Below are 21,455 nucleotides of genomic sequence, written 5' to 3' on the forward strand. Positions count from 1 at the left end.
CTATTCATCACGATCTTCTATCGAGAACTGATCTTCTGAGTCCTCAACCTGTACGTCACCCGCATCATCTGTACGGTTGGAGAGGGTCAACGCCCTACTCATAGTGATGGTTATCCTTTAAGATTAACATTAATTTAAGAGATTCATAAAAGTAAAGTAATGACTCTGACACGTCTCGTACTCCACTACTACGATGGTATTAGTATGCGCAAACAACCTACATAAGATGCATGCCTAGCAAAGTGTGTGTGGCTCATCATACATAGTGAGTGTTAAAATGTGGAACATGATTCATAAAAAACCCAGATCGTCCCACATTCTCACACTACGGAGATTCACCGACATGTCCAATGCTAGCGTGGATTTACGTTAACACCTCGAGGCGTACAACACATAAGTCGGATGAATTACATGACACGATTTGTTCATGGAGTGACTATTTGCGACATTCACTCCCGGAAGTGATGTAACACGCATTGCGAATTACTTACATAGATTTGTGCACCACTACCTAAAAATCCATGGAATTATGTGACGACCAAGAGGGTCTCTATCCAGAGAACATTACATCCATGATATAATAATTGAATCACTAGTTGTGATACCTCTTAACACATCGCTCGCACTTATAGAGAACATAAGTTGAATTATGGGGATTCTGGAATATCATGACACATACCCAAGCCGCAAAGGAAAATATCACAAGGCTAGTAAAGTAAGGATGAGAGTAGCAATGACTAACTCATAAAGGGGAGAGTGACAATGGTCAACTCAGTAAAAGGAGAGTAGCAAGGGCTAACTCAACAAATAGAAGAGTAGCAATGGCCAATTCAATAAAGAGAAGAGTAGCAAGGACTAACTCAGCAAATTGATGAAGGCAATGGCAATGCCTGTATCCATCTCTCCACATAAATTCATAAAGATCACTTGTAATTAACATCATATCAAAATTCCCAAAAGGGTAGATAATTGTTAATGATAAATTAAATAATTGTAGGAAGGAAATCAGAGAGCATGTAAAAGGCAAGGTAATTCACATCAACTTAAATTAATGTCAACGTAAAGGAAAAACCTTCATATCCATTCTGAAAGCCATGAACGAGTATCATCACAACTTAACCATTATTCCTCAATAAATAATTGGTGTTGATAAATTAAACAAATACGAGGAAGTTCACAGTGTCATGAAAGCATATAAATGTCAAGATAATATCATCTCTAAATCAAGTAAGCTTAAAGGATAAAAACCCTAACGTTTTACCGCATGTGCCCTCTTCGAGTATGAATACGCGCGTCGTTGAGTTGGAATCTTAACCTAGTATTTTAATGATTTAAATGGTTAGGTTTTTCGATAGTTTCTCTTTGGTTAGTATGCGTATTACTGAGAGTTATGAGATTAAGAGGCTTAATCTCAACCCACCTCGACTCGAGTTTACACTCGAATTCTCGGCTGAGTCAACCCTTCCCGACTATGTGTTTGACTCGATCAGTTGGAAAGGAGGAAGAAAAAGAAAGAAAACCTAGAAGTGAGTATTGCTAGTTTACCCCGACTTGGTGTGACTCAGTGACTTGATGGACTTCGTCACTCGACTCGTCCTTCTTCTTGAATTTTCAGTTGGAGGAATTCCTTCATCCCTTTCTTTCTTTCTCCTTTCTTCCTAGCATGAAACTTGATTGTCGCTCCCTTCTGTCAGTGTAGGTATTTATAGCTTTCTCCCTCTGCAAAACATGAATTCTGAATCGGGAGGAAACCTGCTTCTCTGCACTCTGTTTATGCAGAGATCTCGTAATTGGTTGGCGAGTGGGTCTAGAATCACACTTACATTGAAGCTTTAATATGCTTGATTTATTGGGGAGGTTTTATTTGATGAGGGGCCATCAGACGGACGTTTCTGATTCTTCTTGATGTTTGTCCCTGTTCTCATCATTCTGCATTTTTGATTGAGCAGGTGGCCACTGCTCTAATGATTGTCTGTTTCCCAACTGTTCTTTGTTTAGGATCTTTCCCTTAGATGGTCTCTAGGCCACAAAACACCTCTTCTTATCACGCTATTCTTCTGTGTGCATGATTTCCGGAGATCTTGCAGAGGTGTGGTTTGCGTAAGAGAGTGTGGTGTGTTCCGAGTTCTTCTCTTCCTGACGTCTCATTCAGACAACGTGAGTATGGTCGGATCCCTATTCTTGAGGTTTTGAATAGCTCGGATCAGTTGGGTTGTTAGCGTAAGAAGATGGGAGCGGCTATGTTCTCTGAGTTGAAGTTGGTGCGACACTCTGCTCGGCAGACTACCGAGCACAACTTCGTCTTTTAGCATTGAAGTTATGGTTTTTCCTTGTTGTGGGAGGAGATAGTATCTGATGGACAGTTTGGATCCATCCACTGCTTCTTGATGGTGGGTCGTAACTCTTAAGTAATGGGGTGACCTTACGATCCATGAAGTTATAACGGTCGGATGGCTTGATCTATAGGTGGAGATTGTTTCCAATAGTCGGATTCTCATAGGGGACTGTATGTGAAGGTTAGGATAGCTGGATTTATGTCGTGCATGCGTACTCATTAGGCTAAGTTTCATATAGACATTCGAGAACTTTTCAATACTCCATATTGAAAAGTTCGGGGTGTTACAGGCTAAGTACTGATGGCCATACTACCGTGCAAAAGCCAAAGGAATGTACATATAAATCATCTATCCTATGCCTAAGCGTGTTTAGAATACAAAATGCAATAAGGCTAAGCATTAATCGAAGGTTCAAAAGGTTTATTTCATTGCATTAGCGGTCATCGACCCTATTATTACATAAGAAAGATGGAAACTTAGAAACAACAAAGGCCAATTAAACTACATTTTTAAACTTTCAAATTCTTTCAAAAGGGCCTGCATTTATGCTTCATCGTTTTTTCTTGGTGGACCTCCAACAGTCTCCTTCTTTGATGAGGGTTGACAAGAAATAAAGCATTTGATCGACATGAGCAACGATTGTATAAACCTCGGATTCGACCGCTCTTGTCACGTCCTAAAATCTGGCACCTAGTTATATCCAACCCCGATTCCGTATCCGAAGGCATAACTTATGTTTTGTATGTTTACATTTCATAAACCATGCATATATTGATGAAATAATTCTCATTCATAAAATATAACCATTCAAAAATTAAATAATCAAACATTTGTTTAGAGAATAATAAAATATCCATGTTCCGACTATTCAAGATTACCACCAAACTCATGTCATCTCCATACATCATGCTATACTTAATGTTTATTACACTTATTTAGAAAATGCTAAAGAAATAAAATAAATAAAACTAGATCTCTTAAAGCGCCTCCATGAGATCCTAATCCTAAAATTTTAAAATCCCAATAGGGTAAGCTGCGAAGCTTAGTGAGTAATCTCAATACAGATTTAAAAATAACATCATCTAATCTGAATAAAACATACTAAAAGATACAATACCTATTTAGGTAAAGCAACAGATGAAGAGATTAATAAACAAGATTTTTTAATGTAAATTCAAAGACAAATGAATGAATGAAATCAACATATGCTGAAATCCACAATAACAAGTGCGGTTTATTCTTTTTAACATCAAGGCCAGTTTACACCGGTTGGCCATCACCTGCGCCAATACAACACCTAGCCTTGTAATGGGAACCTCTTGCATGACATGCTTACCCATCCAAAGGGCACTTGGTAAGGGACCCATTTACACGTTAGCTGGTCAAACTACTACCCCACCGAACCTGACAGTGAGAACCTTTTACAATCCAAACATGCTCACCCACTCAAAGGGTACGGTAGAGGTTTCAAGAGGTACCGGTTGGGATTCTGGGACCTTTCATCCAAGGATCTTGATCGCCCCACCTATTTACGCTTTAGGGATTTTCAACCCAAAGGACTTGATCACTCCACCTATTTTTTGGTGTTTCATAACTATTTTAATGATGCATGATTTTAATATTTCATCAATCAAATATTTCTAAAAATCTTCAATGACCGCTATTCTTCAATCAATCCATAATACTTGATGTATATAATTTATTGAACTAAAAATAAAATTTTCAATCAATATAAATTGTCCATACATGATAAAAGTTTTACGAAAAAAGTAAACATGTAATGTAATATATTAGAAATTGATTAAAGTTCTATGTAAAAATAATAATAATAAACATGGAATGTTCTTTATTATATCTAAGAATATATAAACTCAAGATTATAATTTTAACAATAAAGTCAAAATGCAAAAATAAAATTTTAATGTAGGATTAACAATAAGACAATATAAAACTCGACTTCAGGCATATTAAAATAATGACAACTGATGTAATAAAAAATTTTAAATAACATTTTTAGGAAGCATGGTAAGTAATTACATCAGATAAAAAAAATCTAAGATGGCAAAGATTAATTATAAGCACAAATGAACAAACACACACACACACACACACACACACAAAATATCAAGTGAGAGATACTCACCTTTAAAAAATAAAAACTCCCCCTTTTTTTCTTCCTTTTTCTCTTTCCTCTTTTTTTTTTCTTTTTCTCTCTCCTCCTTTTCTTTCTTCCTTTTTCTCTCTCTTCACTCTCTCCCCTCACTTTCCAACGGGAATGACCAGCAAGGAACCTCTCTCTCTCTCTCTCTCTCTCTCTCTCTCTTTTCTTTTTTCTTTTAATCTCTCTCTCTCTCTCTCTCTCTCTCTCTCTCTTCTCCCTCTCTCCTCACTTCCTCACCTCACTTCTCCTCACCTCATCTCACAACACATTCCACTTCCACCTTTCACAATTTCACAATGCATGATCTCTCTCATGCCTCCCTTTTTATAAGCTCCTTTCACACATGTGGCATGTGTGAAAGAGAGCCCTTAATCTCTCAACGTTTTCTAAGTTTTGCTTTTGTTTTACCATTCAAAGCATGTGTTCCACATTGCTTTCATTCAATGCACATGTTATGCACTACACGTGTGCCATATGTATGCCACATGTGTGCATGTGATGCATGTGATGTATTTGATGCATGCATGCCATGTGTGAAAGGTATATGTGTGCATGATGTGTTTGGTGCATGTGTGTGGTTGTGATGTATTTGATGCATGCATGCCACATGTGTGAATGATATGTGTGCATGATGCATGTGTGATAAGTGTGCATGAATGAAAATTTATACATGGTATGTAGTATTAGATGCATGAATTAACCTATGGTTGTGATATATTCAATGGTACATGAACGAATGATGTAGATGGATAGATGGATTAATGTATAATAGATGAACGGATGGATGTATGGATAGATGGATGGATAAATGTATGGTTAGATGAGTTCATGTGTGATCGGGGAAGAGACTTCGTGATGTACCTGTGGATTAGTGGTGAGATGGACAAGTATTCCGATGATTTCAGCATATGGACGGTTTGATGGTTGTATCGTTGGATAAATGGTTAAATGTATGGTTGGATTTATTAGTAAATGAACAGTTGGACTGGATATGTTCAAGTTAATGGTTGAGATTGAACCAGTTGATCTTGTAGATCGACGGTCATATCAGACTAATTGGGTATGTCGATCAATGGTTAAAATTAGATTGTCAAGATTTATTTGGGTTATTACATTTTACCCTCAAAAGAAATTTTGTCCTTGAAATTTACATACCTATAATACTAACAGGTGAGGGTATTTCTCTTTGATCTCGGCCTCTGGTTCCCAAGAAGCCTCTTGCTCAATATGGTGACTCCCCTGAACCTTTACTAATGGTATAACTCTAGATCGAAGCACTTGGTCCGGTCAAGAACACGTACTAGTTGTTCGATATATCAAGCGTCTTCCCGAATCTCTAATGGTTGCCAGTCTATAACATGAGAAATGTCCCGCTCATATTTCCTTAACATCGGCACATGGAAAACATCATGAATACCGAACAACTAAGGCGGTAAAGCATGCCTATATGCAACAACACCAACCCTCTCTAGAACCTTAAATGAACCTATACACCTTAGAGGCAACTTTCCATTTTTACCGAACCTCATGACACCCTTCAGAGGAGAAATCTTTAAGAAGACGTGATCTCTAACTGCAAACTCTAGATCTCTTCTGCAATTGTCTACATAACTCTTCTGACGACTTTGGGCTGCGCGCAAACGGTTTCTAATGATAAAAATCTTCTCTGTAGTCTCTCGCACAATCTCTAGTCCAAGAAAACCACCTTCTCCAACTTCTGCCCAACAATTTGTAGATCTACAAGGCCTCCTGTATAAAGCCTCATATGGTGCCATGCCGATACTCGTTTGATAGCTATTATTATAAGCGAACTCGATCAATAGTAAATGGTCATCCCAACTCCCTTTGAAATTAAGCATGAAAGCTCGGAGCATGTCCTCAAGGATCTGATTCACTCGTTCAGTCTGCCCGTTAGTCTGAGGGTGGAAAGTAGTGCTAAAATCAAGAGTGGTTCCCAGTGCCTTCTGTAAACTTCTTCAAAAACGAGATGTGAATCTGGAATCCCGATCTAATACAATAGATACAGGCACTCCTTGTAATCTAATTATTTCTTTAATATAGAGTTCACATAATTCCTCTAGGGGATAAGTAGCATGTATAGGAAGAAAATGTGCAGACTTAGTTAACCGGTCGATGATGACCCAAACTGCATTATGATTATTACGTGTCCGTGGTAATTCCATAATAAAATTCATGGATATGTGCTCCCACTTCCACTCGGCAATCAGCAGTGGCTATAACATCCCTAACGGCTTTTGATGCTCTGTTTTGACTTGTTGACACGTGAGACATTTGGCTACAAAATCTGTAATCTCCCTCTTCATATTATTTCACCACTATTGCCTACGCATATCATGATACATCTTCGTACCTTAAGGGTGGATTGTGAACTTAGTGCGGTGTGCCTCGTCCATAATTTTCTTCTTTAATTCAGCCACATTTGGTATATATAATCTTCCTTAGAACCTTAAATCACCATCAGTACCAACTTTCTCGTAAGACACGTATCCTAGTCCGTATTATTTCGTAGGTTTCTGCGGTCCTCCCGGTTGAATTCCGGTGACCTTCGACCCGTAAACAGTAGTTACACGCGATCCTAAGTTGTATCCTATAGATCGGAGTCGACTCAATCCGAGACTTATACTATTGTGACTGCACCGTCGCCGCGGTTCCAACACCGCGTCTTGCATACCGATCCGATACCCTGGCAGGGGGATGTGGACTTGCGTTTATTTCAAAGAAACACCATAGGTATGCAATCCGAAGAGAATCTCTACAATCAATCAATCACTTCATGTCAAGTATAAGATCAACCCCAAGGTCAACTCTTTCTCATCCTCTCTCTTACACACCCATACATGTCAAGTACAACTATCACCTCACTCCATCACTCACACCCATCACCTCTCTCTTACAACCACCATTTCTCTCTCTCTCTCTTTCTCAACACATTTTCCAAGCAACAAAGTGGTGGACGTCCAAGCTCTCCTAAGAAAAAAAAAGCGTGTTGTGTGACCCACTTTCCACCCCAAGATCTATCATCCTAGCCCTTAATTTTTCATCACCCTCCATTAATGAGGGACACAAGGAGATTGCCGTTCCATCGGACCAAGAAGATCGAACGGTGGGTGTTCTATAGGCTTAGATTTAATGCTTTAATGATGGGCCAAGTGGGGCCTACCGATTGATGGTATGGATCTCACTTTGGACCCTAGATGTAGCCGATGACCCACCTTGATTCTTATGATCATTCCATGATGGGGCCATTCTCCATAGACCTCATCATGATGTTTATTTTCCTTACATAAATAGGGTCATTTAGACCTTGCATTTTGGTGGAGAAAGGATCTCCACCTTTGATTTTGATTGGGGGGCCCATATGTAATGGGACCCACTTGATGCATGTTGTGATGTATGAAAGGGAGGGCCGATAATGGCAGGATCTCTCCATCACTTGATCTCTCTTTCTCTCTCTTTTCCCTTGTTATTGGCCCCATGATGTATGCATTTTATCCATGTCATCTACCTTCGTGGGACCCAGTTGATGGACGTGTTAGATCTACACCGTCCAAGCCATGTGGGCCCTACCTTATGGTGATGGGAAGACACAAGTATCAGATTGATCCAAATCAAGTGGGCCACGTCCATGTGGGAGCCACCTTGATTTATATGTGAGCACAGTCCGTCCAGCGTCCCTGGACGTTAGACGTGTTCACTGAAGTGAGAACAGACAGTGGGTTGTACTGACAACAACAAAAAAAATATATATTTATTTAAGCTTTTTGGGTGGGCAGCTCATACGGACCCCACCTTAATATATGGATCTAATCCAAGCCGTCCATCCCATTTCCCTGCTCATTTTAGGTGTTGAGCTGAAAAATGAGGCCAATCTGAGCATCTGGTGGGCCATAGCATATAAAATAATGGTTTTTACCATTAAAATCTACTATGATGTTTCTGTACACCAAAACATATCGAATATTGGGCTTGTTTGGTCTGTCTTGAGCCGTAGAAGCCAATGAGTGGAGTGGATTCACCTGATGCGGACCCTACCTAGGAAAAACCTCAAAAATACTATTTTTTAAAAAAAATAAATATAAAACAACCAAACAGCAGACGTTGCTGCTGGATGTCTAGAGGATGCGCAGTAGCGTCCTGCTGCGTTTGACGGACGAACAGTGGGTCCTAGCAGTGGGCCCCACTATGGTGTGTGATGCACATTAACACCGTGCACTTGATGGAGGCCCATTTAGGCAGTGGGCCCTCTAAAAACTCAACCGTATACAGAAGCTCAGGTGGCCCACGTCATAGGAAAACAGTGGGATTGAACAACTGCCATTGAAACCCTTTTGGGTTGTCACAGAAGTTTTGAATCGATATGAAATTTATTTTTCCTTTGCATCCGGGTCCATGTGACCTTATTAAAAGATTGGATGGCAGATAAACGTTATGGTGGGCCCCACGTGGGACCCATTATGGTGTATGTGTTTTACCCATACCGTCTACACCATTGGACGGTGGGACCCACTATGACGTATGTGTTTTATCTATGCCTTGCCATTTCGGCTAGGCTTTTAGATGGCAGGGGACCCCACCATGAGGTATATGCTTTATCCATGCTGTCTATCCCTATGGGACCCACCATGATGTATGGGTTACATCCAAACCATCCATCTAGTGGTGAGCTAGCGTTAAGGCTTAAGGCAAATGAGGCAGATCTATTTATCAAGTGGACCACACTGCATAATGAGGATTGAGCGTCTGCCATTGAAATCCTTTAGGAGTGCAGAAGTTTTGGATCAGTAGAAAATTTATTTGTCCTCTTAATTCAGGTCTGTGTGACCTTATGATTAGTTGGATAGGAAATAAATGTTATGGTGCGCCTTGAGGATTTAATGGTGGAAATCATTATTACCACTTATATTTGGGTGTGACCCATTTGATATACATATGGCCCATGTGATGTGGCCCACTTGCCATATGAGGGCCCATTGTGATGCATTCAAGGTCCATGGGTTATGGCCCATTGCAATGTACATGAGGCCCATTGGTGCGGCCCGTGGATGCGGCCCACTTAATGTATTTGAGGCCCAGGTGCGAGGCCCACTGTTATGTATATTAGGCCCATTGAGCGGCCCATTGTGATGTATTTGAGGCCCATGGGCGAGGCCCAATGTGATGTATTCGAGGCTCGTGGGTGAGGCCCAATGTGATGTATTTGAGGCCCATGGGCGAGGCCCAATGTGATGTATTTGAGGCCGTGGACGAGGCCCAATGTGATGTATTTGAGGCCCATGCGATGTGGCCCACTTGATGTGTATATGGCCCTTATGTGAAGTTATGAGCTCATTGTGACCTTCCCTTAGACTGATTGTCTATGTCGATTCTGATTGTCGAGGCCGATTATCGATGCCGGTTATCGATACCAATTATTAGTATGTGACAGCATATCATTAAGATACCTACACCTTGGAGCCACCTTGTGTATATATTGGGCCCATAGGAAAGTCTAGTTTATTACGCGATAGAGAGGGTAAGGAAGCCTACTTATTGCACTTAGACTCAGATCTGCCCTCGGTGGGGGATATTGTGACGCTCCATCACTGTGATCACATGTGGGCGGGTACACGTGGGCGGACATTGATGTGGGTGGGGCTTGAGGAGCTTGAGCGAGCTACCAGTGATTGGCAGGCTACTTTGCTAGTAGGCTACCATGCACACAGTGAAGGCAGAACTTTGTCCCACATCGGTTGTATTGTCCGATGTTGTGGTGGCTATAAGTTGGATTCTTTCCTTAACTATCGTGATGCGTTTTAAATCAGTGAACTTATCTTGATATTTGGACTAAATCCACCATCCTTCTGTGGACCCCCATCATTTGTATGCATGTTGTGATGGATGATTGATTAAAGTAGATGCCATTGGGCTGAGATGTTAATGGGACTCCTTGTGAGACGGAGTTATTCCCACATGATCGCGCAATACGCGCAGGTTTGATGTATGACCTAGATGAGGTTGATGATATTCGTAGCTCTTCAGGATTTGCATATTGCATTTGCATCATCGGCATTTGATATTTAGTTCTCTATGATTTCGCATTTGTATAGCCGATCTGCATTGCATATTCTGAAACTGTGTGACTTATGGGCTTACTAGCATGTGTCCACATTACTTTGGTATTTATATGCTTGACACTTATCTTGTGCACACACTTTCACCACCATCCAAGCTTTCTATAAGCTTATGCACGACAGATGCGTGCAGGTGGCGTTAGGTAGCAGCAGCGTTGAGCTTGGAGCATTTAGCAGACCTCTGGAGCTTTGATTTTGTCATATGTATTTCCCTTTTAGCACTGTATTCAAATGTTTAAGTGGATGTGTGATGATGATGTTGCCTTTGTGATTTGGGTAAACTTGTGGTTATGCTTAATACGAGTTAAATGTAAGTTAGAAAATCCTCATTGTAGGATCTCAGGATTAGATCTGACATATGGATGCTGGGAGCCGAGAATGGAGTACTACAGAGGCTGTCGGCAATGGATTTGGCAATTGGGAATTTTGTGAGCCCGGTTTCCGAGTTTAGGGTGTGACAAAAGATGGTATCAGAGCATAACTTGGGAATACTTGAAGATAACATCACATATCTGCTGATAGCTATCATGTACTCTATGATTGTTGAGAACTTAGAATGGTTAGATCCCCGAGTTTGAATAACTTAGAGATTTTCTGATATAGATCCCTACTGTTGAGATTGTGAGGCTGCTCAGTATTCGATCTTCGATCATTTCTGATCCAAGATCCAGGATTAGTGGGGTCATCATAGTGTCGATGAGGCATCCTGAGAGTGCGAGGTTTAGATTAGAGAGCGCTATTTGTTTATAGTCAATGCTTCCTCTTCCCTTGCTTTGTCCTGCGTGATAGTAAATTTTGAGGACGAACTTTTTATTAGGTCGGGAGAGCTGTAAGACCCGTATCCTAGTCCGTACTGTTCCATAGGTTTCCACGGTCCTCTCGGTCGAATTTTGACAACCTGCGATGCGTAGACAGTAGTTGCACGCGATCCTAAGTCATATCCCATAGATTTGAGTCGACTCAATCCGAGACTTGTACTATTATGACTGCATTGTCGCCGTGGTTCCAATGCCGCGTCTTGCATATCGATCCTATACCCTGGTAGGTGGATATGGACCCGCATTTATTTCGAAGAAACACTGAACATTTGCAATCCCAAGAGAATCTCTACAACATATCCCATCAATTAATCAATCAATCACTTCATGTCAAGTACAAGAGCAACTCCAAAGTCAACTCTTTCTCACCTTCTCTCTTACACACTCATACATGTGAAGTACAACTATCATCTCACATCCATCACTCACACCCATCACCTCTCTCTTACAACCACCATTTCTCTCTCTCTTTCTCAACACATTTTCCAAGCGACAAAGTGGTGGACGTCCAAGCTCTCCCAAGAAAGAAAAAGTGAGTGTTGTGTGGCCTACTTTCCACCCCAAGATCTATCATCCTAGCCCTTCATTTCTCATCACCCTCCATCAAAGAGGGAAAAACCTCAAAAACACTTTTTAAAAAAAAATAAAAAAAATATAAAACAACCAAGCAGCAGTCGCTGCTGCTGGACATCTAGAGGACGCGCAGCAGCGTCCTGCTGTGTTTGACGGATGGACAGTGGGTCCCAGCCATGGGCCTCACCGTGGTGTGTGTTGCACATCAACACCGTGCACTTGATGGAGCCCCATTTCGGCAGTGGGCCCTCCAAAAACTCAACGTATACAGAAGCTCAGGTGGCCCACGTTACAGGAAAACAGTGGGATTGAATGGCTGCCATTGAAACCCTTTTGGGTTGTCATAGAAGTTTTGAATCGATATTAAATTTGTTTTTCCTCTGCATCTAGGTCCGTGTGACCTTATTAATAGATTGGATGACAGAGAAATGTTATGGTGGGCCCCACGTGGGACCCATTATGGTGTATGTGTTTTACCCACACCGTCCACACCATTGGACGGTGGCACCCACTATGACGTATGTGTTTTATCTATGCCGTCCAGCCATTTTGGCTGCGCTTTTGGACAGCAGGGGACCCCATCATGAGGTATATGCTTTATCCATGCTGTTTATCCCTAAGGGACCCACCATGATGTATGGGTTACATCCAAATCGTCCATTCGGTGGCGAGCTGGCCTTGAGGCTTGAGGCAAATGAGGTAGATCTATTTATCAAGTGGACTACACTGCACAATGAGGATTGAGTGTCTACCATTGAAATCCTTTGGGAGTGTAAAAGTTTTGGATCAGTAGGAAATTTGTTTTTCCTCTTAATTCAGGTCTGTGTGGCCTTATGATCAGATTGGATGGGAAATAAATGTTATGGTGGGCCTTGAGGATGTAATGGTGGAAATCATTATTACCACTTATATTTGGGTGTGGCCCATTTGATATACATGGGGCCCATTGGCGTGGCCCATTTGATATACATATGGCCCATGTGATGTGGCCCACTTGCCATATGACGGCCCATTGTGATGTATTCAAGGCCTATGGGTTATGGCCCATTGCAATGTACATGAGGCCCATTGGTGCGGCCCGTGGATGCGGCCCACTTAATGTATTTGAGGCCCAGGTGCGAGGCCCACCATTATGTATATTAGGCCCATTGAGCGGCCCATTGTGATGTATTCGAGGCCCATGGGCGAGGCCCAATGCGATGTATTCGACGCTCGTGGGTAAGGCCCAATGTGATGTATTCGAGGCCCATGGGCGAGGCCCAATGTGATGTATTTGAGGCCCGTGGGTTAGGCCCAATGTGATGTATTCGAGGCCTATGCGATGTGCCCCACTTGATGTGTATATGGCCCTTATGTGAGGCTACGAGCTCATTATATGTTTGGCTCTATGTGGGCCATTCCTTGGGAGCAATGTTGGTTAAATGATCACATTGATGGGCAATGTTGGTTAAATGTCCACATTGTGACCTTCCCTTAGATTGATTGTCGAGGCCGATTATCAAGGCCGATTATCGATACTGATTATTAGTATGTGACAGTATATCATTAAGATACCTACACCTTGGAGCCACCTTGTGTATATATTGGGCCCATAGGAAAGTCCAGTTTATTGCGCGATAGAGAGGGTAAGGAAGCCCACTTATTGCACTTAAACTTGGATCTGGATATTGTAACGCTCCATCACTTTGATCACATGTGAGCGGGCACACGTGGGCGGACACTGATGTAGGTGGGGCCTAAGGAGCCTGGGCAAGCTACCAGTGATTGGCAGGCTACTGTGCTAGCGGGCTACTGTGAACATAGTAAAGACAGAACTTTATCCCACATTGGTTGCATTGTCTGATGTTGTGGTGGCTATAAGTTGGATTCTTTCCTTAACTATCGTGACGCATTTTAAATCAGTGAGCTTATCTTGATATTTAGACTAGATCCGCCGTCCTTCTGTGGACCCCTATCATTCGTATGTATGTTGTAATGGATGATTGATTAAAGCAGATGCCATTGGGCAGAGATGTTTATGAGACTCCTTGTGAGACGGAGTTATCCCCACATGATTGCGCAATACGCGCAGGTTTGATGTATGACCTAGATGAGGTTGATGGTATTCATGGCTCTTCAGGATTTTCATATTGCATTTGCATCATCGATATCTGATATTTAGTTCTATATGATTCCGCATTTGTATAGCCGATCTGCATTGCATATTCTGATGTGTGACTTATGGGCTTACTAGCACGTGTCCGCATTACTCTGACATTTATATTCTTAGCACTTATCTTGTGCACACACTTTCACTACCCTTTAAGCTTTCTATTAGCTTATGCACAATAGATGCGTGCAAGTGGTGTTAGGTAGCAGCAGCGTTGAGCTTGGAGCATGCAGCGGATCTCTGGAGCTTTGATTTTGTCATATGTATTTCCCTTTCAGCATTATATTCAAATGTTTATATTAGTGGATGTGTGATGATGATGTTTCCTTTGTGATTTGGGTAAACTTGTGGTTATGCTTATTACGAGTTAAATGTAAGTTGGAAAATCCTCCTTGTAGGATCCCATGATCGGAATCTGGCGTATGAACGCTGGAGCCGAGAATGGGGTACAACGGAGGTTGTTAGCACCAGATTCGGCAATCGAGAATTTTGTGAGCCTGGTTTCCTAGTTTGGGGCGTGACATTTCCATTCCGACTTAACCACCTTTTTCAACTTCCATTACCTTGGCATGCAGCCATGAATCTTGTTACTGAGCTTCTGTGACCTTAGTAATTAAGGAAGGTTGAACTACTAGATTAAAGGGACGAGCTACAGACGTTTGTGGATTTAATTGGACGTTAAAATCTTTCACCGTATCTAACATCTTCCATCGCTGAATCATGAGGTGAGCGATTACTCCGTGCGGCTTACGACTTAAGGCATCTACTGGGGTGCCTGATAATGTGGCTGTTGAGGCGGTTGTTTACAAAAACGAGTGGAGTGATCCTCCATTTTACAGTTATAACATTTACTTGTAAATCTGTTCATTGGCTGAGCAGGAGTTGAGGTGTTTGTTACTGTCATCTTTAGCTTCTTAGAAGCATCGTCCTGTGCTTGATATGTATTCGGTGCAGCCCTAACATTGCTTTTCACTTCTCTCTTCTGGTTACGACTTTTCCAGAATTCTTCATTGTCTCGCTCTATCATTAGAGCTCGTTCTACTACATCGGCATACAATTTAAGCTTAAGTGGCGTTAACTTGTTACGAATTAACCCTTTTAGACCTCACTCAAACTTCTTAGCTTTATGAGCTTCATCCTGAATCATATATAGGGCAAAATGGGATAATTCAATAAATTTATACTCATATTGGCCTACGGTCATCTCCCCTTGTTCTAAGCTTATGAATTCCTCTGCTTTCTACTCCCGTACACACTCCGGAAAGTATTTGTCATTGAACTTCTCACAGAACGTATCCCACGTCCTTGCAGTATCTTCTTCAATTGTTCTAGCAATTGTCTCCCACCAGTGGTCGGCCTCTCCCTTTAACATGAATACTGCAAGTGTGAACTTTTTTCTCCTCATCACATCCTAAAACATTGAATATCTTTCTTATTTATTTTTTTCCATTTTTCTGCCTTCATAGCGTCCGACAAACCCTTGAAAGCAGGTGACTTCAATCTCTTAAATTTCTTTACTAAGCCCCAAATGCCATCCTACACAACTGAGGCGGCTCCTCCGTTATCACCACGAATGTGTCGTCTAAGAATTGCCACTATGTCACCTAAAGCATGGAAGACCCCATTAAGTGACTGGCCAGTTTCAGTGAACCCCGGTGTGGCCGCCACAAGACTAGCTCTACCTCTATCTCTATCTCTACGCCGGCACCTAGACATATTTTAAATCAAACAATAAGGTTTATATGTCCCATAAGGGCGGATCACTAAAATATAATAGTACAAGTTAAGTTTTGATCACAACTACTCTCGCAGGGGATATATCCTAGTTTTCAAAGTTACTACGTTTTCAAGAAAAACCCTAGGTCCTCAATGATTCTAAACCTATGCTTTGATACCAATCTGTCATGCCCCGAAATCTGGCACCTAGGTATATCCAACCCCGATTCCATACCCGAAGGCATGACTTATGTTTTATATGTTTACATTTCATAATCCACGCATATATTGATGAAATGATTCTCATTCATAAAATATAGCTATTCAAAAATTAAATAATCAAACATTTTTTTAGAGAATAATAAAATATTCATGTTTTGACTATTCAAGATTACCACCAAACTCATGTCATCTCAATACTATCATAATATTGTAATGACCCGGAAAATTTTGTGCCGAGACCCGAGTATTAACTCTATTCTTTCCTTAGTAGCTTATTGGGGTGATTAGCGCTTAACTCGATTGTTTGTGAAATTTGCATCAATCACTTTAAATTTGATCCGCATGACTCAAAATCTGTAGAATAGTTAGCGCTATGTTACTCTGAAATCTGGGATCCATCGCTAAATCCAGTTGCTCTTGGAAATTTTTGGAAGTTTTGGATCGGACCTGGACCACGCGGCGAAAGTCTGATAGCGATGATCTTAGGCTGTTGCGGTCACCATATTGAACTTGGTCATCACCTCAAAAATCAAGTCTAGATGATGTTCTGGGTCGATTTGATTGAGTCCAGAGTGAAGAGTGTGAGAACGGTTGGAAATTTAATGAGATTTTATGAAATCTGAGTCGTGTCGCTTGGGCGACGATTTTAAGCAATCTGACCATTGGATTCTGACCCAATTTCACTCTCTGGTCAGGGAAGGTGGCCCAGGTATGTCCTTGTGCTTGTGGACCTGATCGAGATTCAGTGACCGTTGATTTGAGTGTGGTCCGCCATGGCTGATCTGAAGATTCGATCGGTACGAAAATTCAGCTTGACCTAGATCCATGGTCAGTGAGCTTAAGTCCGACCTTTCGTGGTAATAGGCCCACCAGAAGTGCTCCGTTGGATCGAGAGAGGCTTGTTTTGTTTATACCCTAAGTATACCTTGGCCCTGGGGTTATTTTCATCAATGTTAGGCCTATTTATAGGCCTTAAAACCCTAGCTCTCTTTTCCATACGAATTTTCCTAACCCTAGCTAAGAAAGAGAGAGGAAAAGAGAGAGAAAGTGAGAGAGAAGTTGGTGAATCATCTTAGATCCTTTCCTGTTCTTCTTCATCCTTAAACCTTCACTTTTGAATCGTTATTCCGGCATTTCTGAGTTCATCTTTGAGTAAGTTAACCTAACCCTAATCTGTGTTAGAGCTTAGAATAGTCTTTGTGTTGTTGTAGCTCATTTCTATTCTTGCTTTAGGTTATCTTGTCACCGTTGACGAAGACAAATCGTCTGAAATTAGTTCGGTGTTCTTTTCTGGATTAAGGTGCGGACTTTAATCGTATAGGTTATGGTTTTCAAGGCTTTCAATGCCAGTTAATGGTTTATTCTTGTTATGAATGAGATTTCACATGCCAAATGTTATGTTTATTTTGTGTTCCTGATATGCATGTGTTATATTGAGATTTGTGTATTCTATGTGTATGTATAAAGTACCGTATGTGTATAAAATATGAACTTGTGTTTGCCATGATTACTTGTTGTGTACTTATGCTAATGGTATGTGCGGTAACTCCTTGGTAAAAGGAATTGTCCAAATGCGTGTATTTCAACATACGTCATGTATGTTGTATTATGTATTCTAAGTGTTTGTAGAAATGCGTGAATGAACTAAAGTGTAATATATTATACTAATTACGGGCGTTGAGAAATGATTCTCAACACTCCTATTAATGTGTATGATTTCCTACTTGCAAGTCATATTCCTTGTTGTTTAATTTCAAGTCTTACTGGTGCTTAAATCCATGTTAAGTTGATATTCTTCAAATGCTTACGTACTACATGACGTGAGTTGTTGTTCCATTACTATTCTAAATTGTAGATATGAATATCTGTTGTAGTGGAATGTGTGTGGGACTATGAATAGTCCAGGAAATTAGTAATCGGCCTTAAGTTCGTGGCTGAGATTCCTTTCGCCACGTAGGACGTGATTAGACGAACCCGAGTCGTATTAGAGTTTGTCGGCATTGGTTTGGCCATGCGGAGTGTTTGCGTACTCTATGTCGTTCAACCCAACGTGCGCTCGTGCTAGTCGAGTTCGTCAAGTAACCTGATTGTCCGATGTATGTTCACTATGTATGGACGCTATTGTTTGAATCTAGGGTACCAAACTTACCGATGAAATCTTGTTAACCATGGTACCTTGATCCGCTAAGACTCATGAGCCGGACATGGTGGTATGGGACACCGTGATCGAGCTGTCGGCCTACGCTGGGGTGACGAGCCTCCCCGTAGTGACCAGTGAGCAACCAAACTCGTGAGCCAATTATGGTGGTATGGGACACTATACTCGCGCTATCGGCCTACATTGATTGGTGACGAGCCCTTTGTAGTGACCTCGAGCATGCCTGGATACCGCAATGAGGTAACGAGCCTTATGGTGGTAATGAGAGTATGATAGGCGTGCATTGATTGGTGAAGAGCCCTTTGCAATGACCTATAAACATATGATCGTATGAGATGTCTAGGATTGACGACCCTAGAATGGATCACTGTTTGGATGGTGATATGAGGAAGGTACCTTAGCTTCCCAATCCTGCTATATGAAAAGGACTAAAACAACTTGGCAATCATGTTCATGCACCACATTTGCATGTGCTTTGTAGACGTGGTGCACTTTGAGGCGATGTCATGCGTAACATAAGATGAAGACGCTGAGGGTGTATGTCCGAGGGTACGCATCATTCTTCATACATCCTTGCATTAACAAGAGTACTTAGGACCTGTTTAATTGTTCTGCCTTATCATTACTGCTTGATTGAACTGATAACATGTTAACCTTTGCTTTATTGTTCCACTGAGTTGATCACTCACTCCCACGTTCTGGGGCGTGTTAAACACCCACTAGACTCTGTCTTAGTTGCAGATGTTGATGATACCTTTGAGGCAGAGCGGGAGATCGAGGATGATGAGGCTGCTTTCTCTTTCATGCAGTTTTCAGACGGGTTCTAGTGAGCCTTGTTCTGATGCGAGGGATGTTGGGATTTCTTTTGGGAATTTAATGATGTAATTTGATACTTATAATTTTGATAGCAACACTTGTATTACGACCTGGTATGTGTATGTATTTCAGAGATTCGCACATTTACACATATATTTCTTTAAGTCTTCCGCTTTCTTTCTTCACTTATCCCTGAATTATATCTGCACTTTGGCTTAATCTATTCCATGTTTTATGCACTAATACAGACAACATACATCCATCATTAAATATGTTGCATAAGTGATGTTTTGGAACTCGGGAGCTGAGTTATGTTCGACCCCCGAATTTCAGGGCGTTACAAATATACTTAATGTTTATTACACTTATTTAGAAAATGCTAATGAAACAAAATAAATAAAAGTAAATCTCTTTAAGCGCCTCCACGAGATCCTGATACTAAAATTTTAAAATCCCAACAGGGTAAGCTGCGAAGCCTAGTGAGTAATCTTAACATAGGTTTAAAAATAACATCATACAATCTGAATAAAACATACTAAAAGATATAATATCTATTTAGGTAAAGCAACAGATGAGGAGACGAGGAGATTAATAAAAAAATTTTTCCAAGTAAATTCAAAGAAAACTGAATGAATGAAATCAACATATGCTAAAATCCACAATAACAAATGAACAAACAAATATATGTAATATATATATATATATATCTATATATATATATATATATATATATATATATATATATATATATATATATATATAGAGTCCTGCTCACCTACGGTGCTTAAGTACGAGCTCCGTTAGGAGCCGTTGGATGCAAAACGGTGGCTGGGATGAAGCAGCCGTGTAGCAGGAGACTCTCCGTGGAGAAGACTCGCCACGGCTGTTTTTTCGGACGCACGCCCAACCTTATGAAGTGACGTCTACAAGTTCTGTGGGCCACACCGTGATGTGTGCTTTGTATCTACACCGTCCATCCATTTGGACAGACCATATTATGGCATGATGCAAAAAATGAATCAGATGCAAAGCTCGACAGGACCCCACCACAAAAAACAGAGGAGAGAGTGACGTCCACCGTTAAAAGATTATGAGGGCCATGACAGGATTTGTTCTGCCAAATAATTAACATTTAAGCTTTTCATGTCTGCTTTAACACATGATCCGGCTGAAATCTCAAATAAACATCACGGTGGAACTTTAGAAGGTTTCAACGGTGGGTGTTACTCTCACCGCTGTTTTCTATGGTGGGGTCCACCCCAGCCTTGGATCTGCCTCGTTCTTTGGACCATGCTCTAAAATGATCTCTCCAAATGTATGGACGGTGTTGATACAACACATACATCATGGTGGGCCCATAAAAGTTGGTGACGCCACAGCCTAGCCGTATCCAACCCCCCTGTCGCACACGAATCCTCCCTGGATTCGGATTGCGTCCTAACCGCGCCCGGACGGTAGGGCTATGTGGGGCCCACTATGATGTAAGTGTTTTATCCACGCCATTCATCGCTTTCTTCATATCATTTTAAGGCATGATCGTTAAAATCAAGCAAGTCCACAGCTGCAGTGGAGCACAAAGTGGGGATTGAACGTCCATCTTTAAAAACTTCTTGGGAGTACATTACTGGCTATTTGTGTTTCAGTTCAAGCTGATGTTTGTGTTTTCACTTCATCCACAAGCAGTGACCTTATGAATAGGTTGGATGGTAAAAAAACATCACGGTGGCCTGAGAAAGGTTTCAATGATGTGTAATTATCACTTAAGCTTTCTTTCATGTGGTCCACTGGAGCCATGGACATGCCTCGTTTTTTGGATGATATCATAAAATAATCTGATAAAAGTGATGAACGGCATGGATAAAATACTTACATCACGGTGGCCCCAGAAATCCCAACCCGAACATATTACCATTCACGCATGTCTAAAACCTCTCTCTTCTTTGCGAGCTTTAAAAGCTCTCTCGTCCTCTTGCCATTCTTTAGCAATCTACTTTCTCATTCTCTTGTCATTCTTTAGCAATTTACTTCTCTCTCTCCATCTTTCCACCACATCTCTGTACGAACGACATCAAGAAGAGATTGGGTTGCGGCGTCAGGGGCCAATCCCATCCACCAACCACAGTGATAGAGGGAGTGGTGAATTACCTTCAATTGGAAGGTATTCTCATATTCATTTACCCATCTTCTTTGTGTGGCTGATTTTCATGTGATAATTTATAATTGTCTTATTATTATTGACAATGAGCATACAACGGATTCATATGGTGAGTCTCATCACCATGAGTCATGTTCCAAAGCTTCCATGGGCCTAAAGAAATTTCCAATGGTGGGTGTGACCTCTTTAGCTTTTCGATCTTCCTATTTTTAGGCTCGCT

This window comes from Magnolia sinica, chromosome 11 (assembly GCF_029962835.1).
Source record: "Magnolia sinica isolate HGM2019 chromosome 11, MsV1, whole genome shotgun sequence".
Taxonomy (NCBI): domain Eukaryota; kingdom Viridiplantae; phylum Streptophyta; class Magnoliopsida; order Magnoliales; family Magnoliaceae; genus Magnolia; species Magnolia sinica.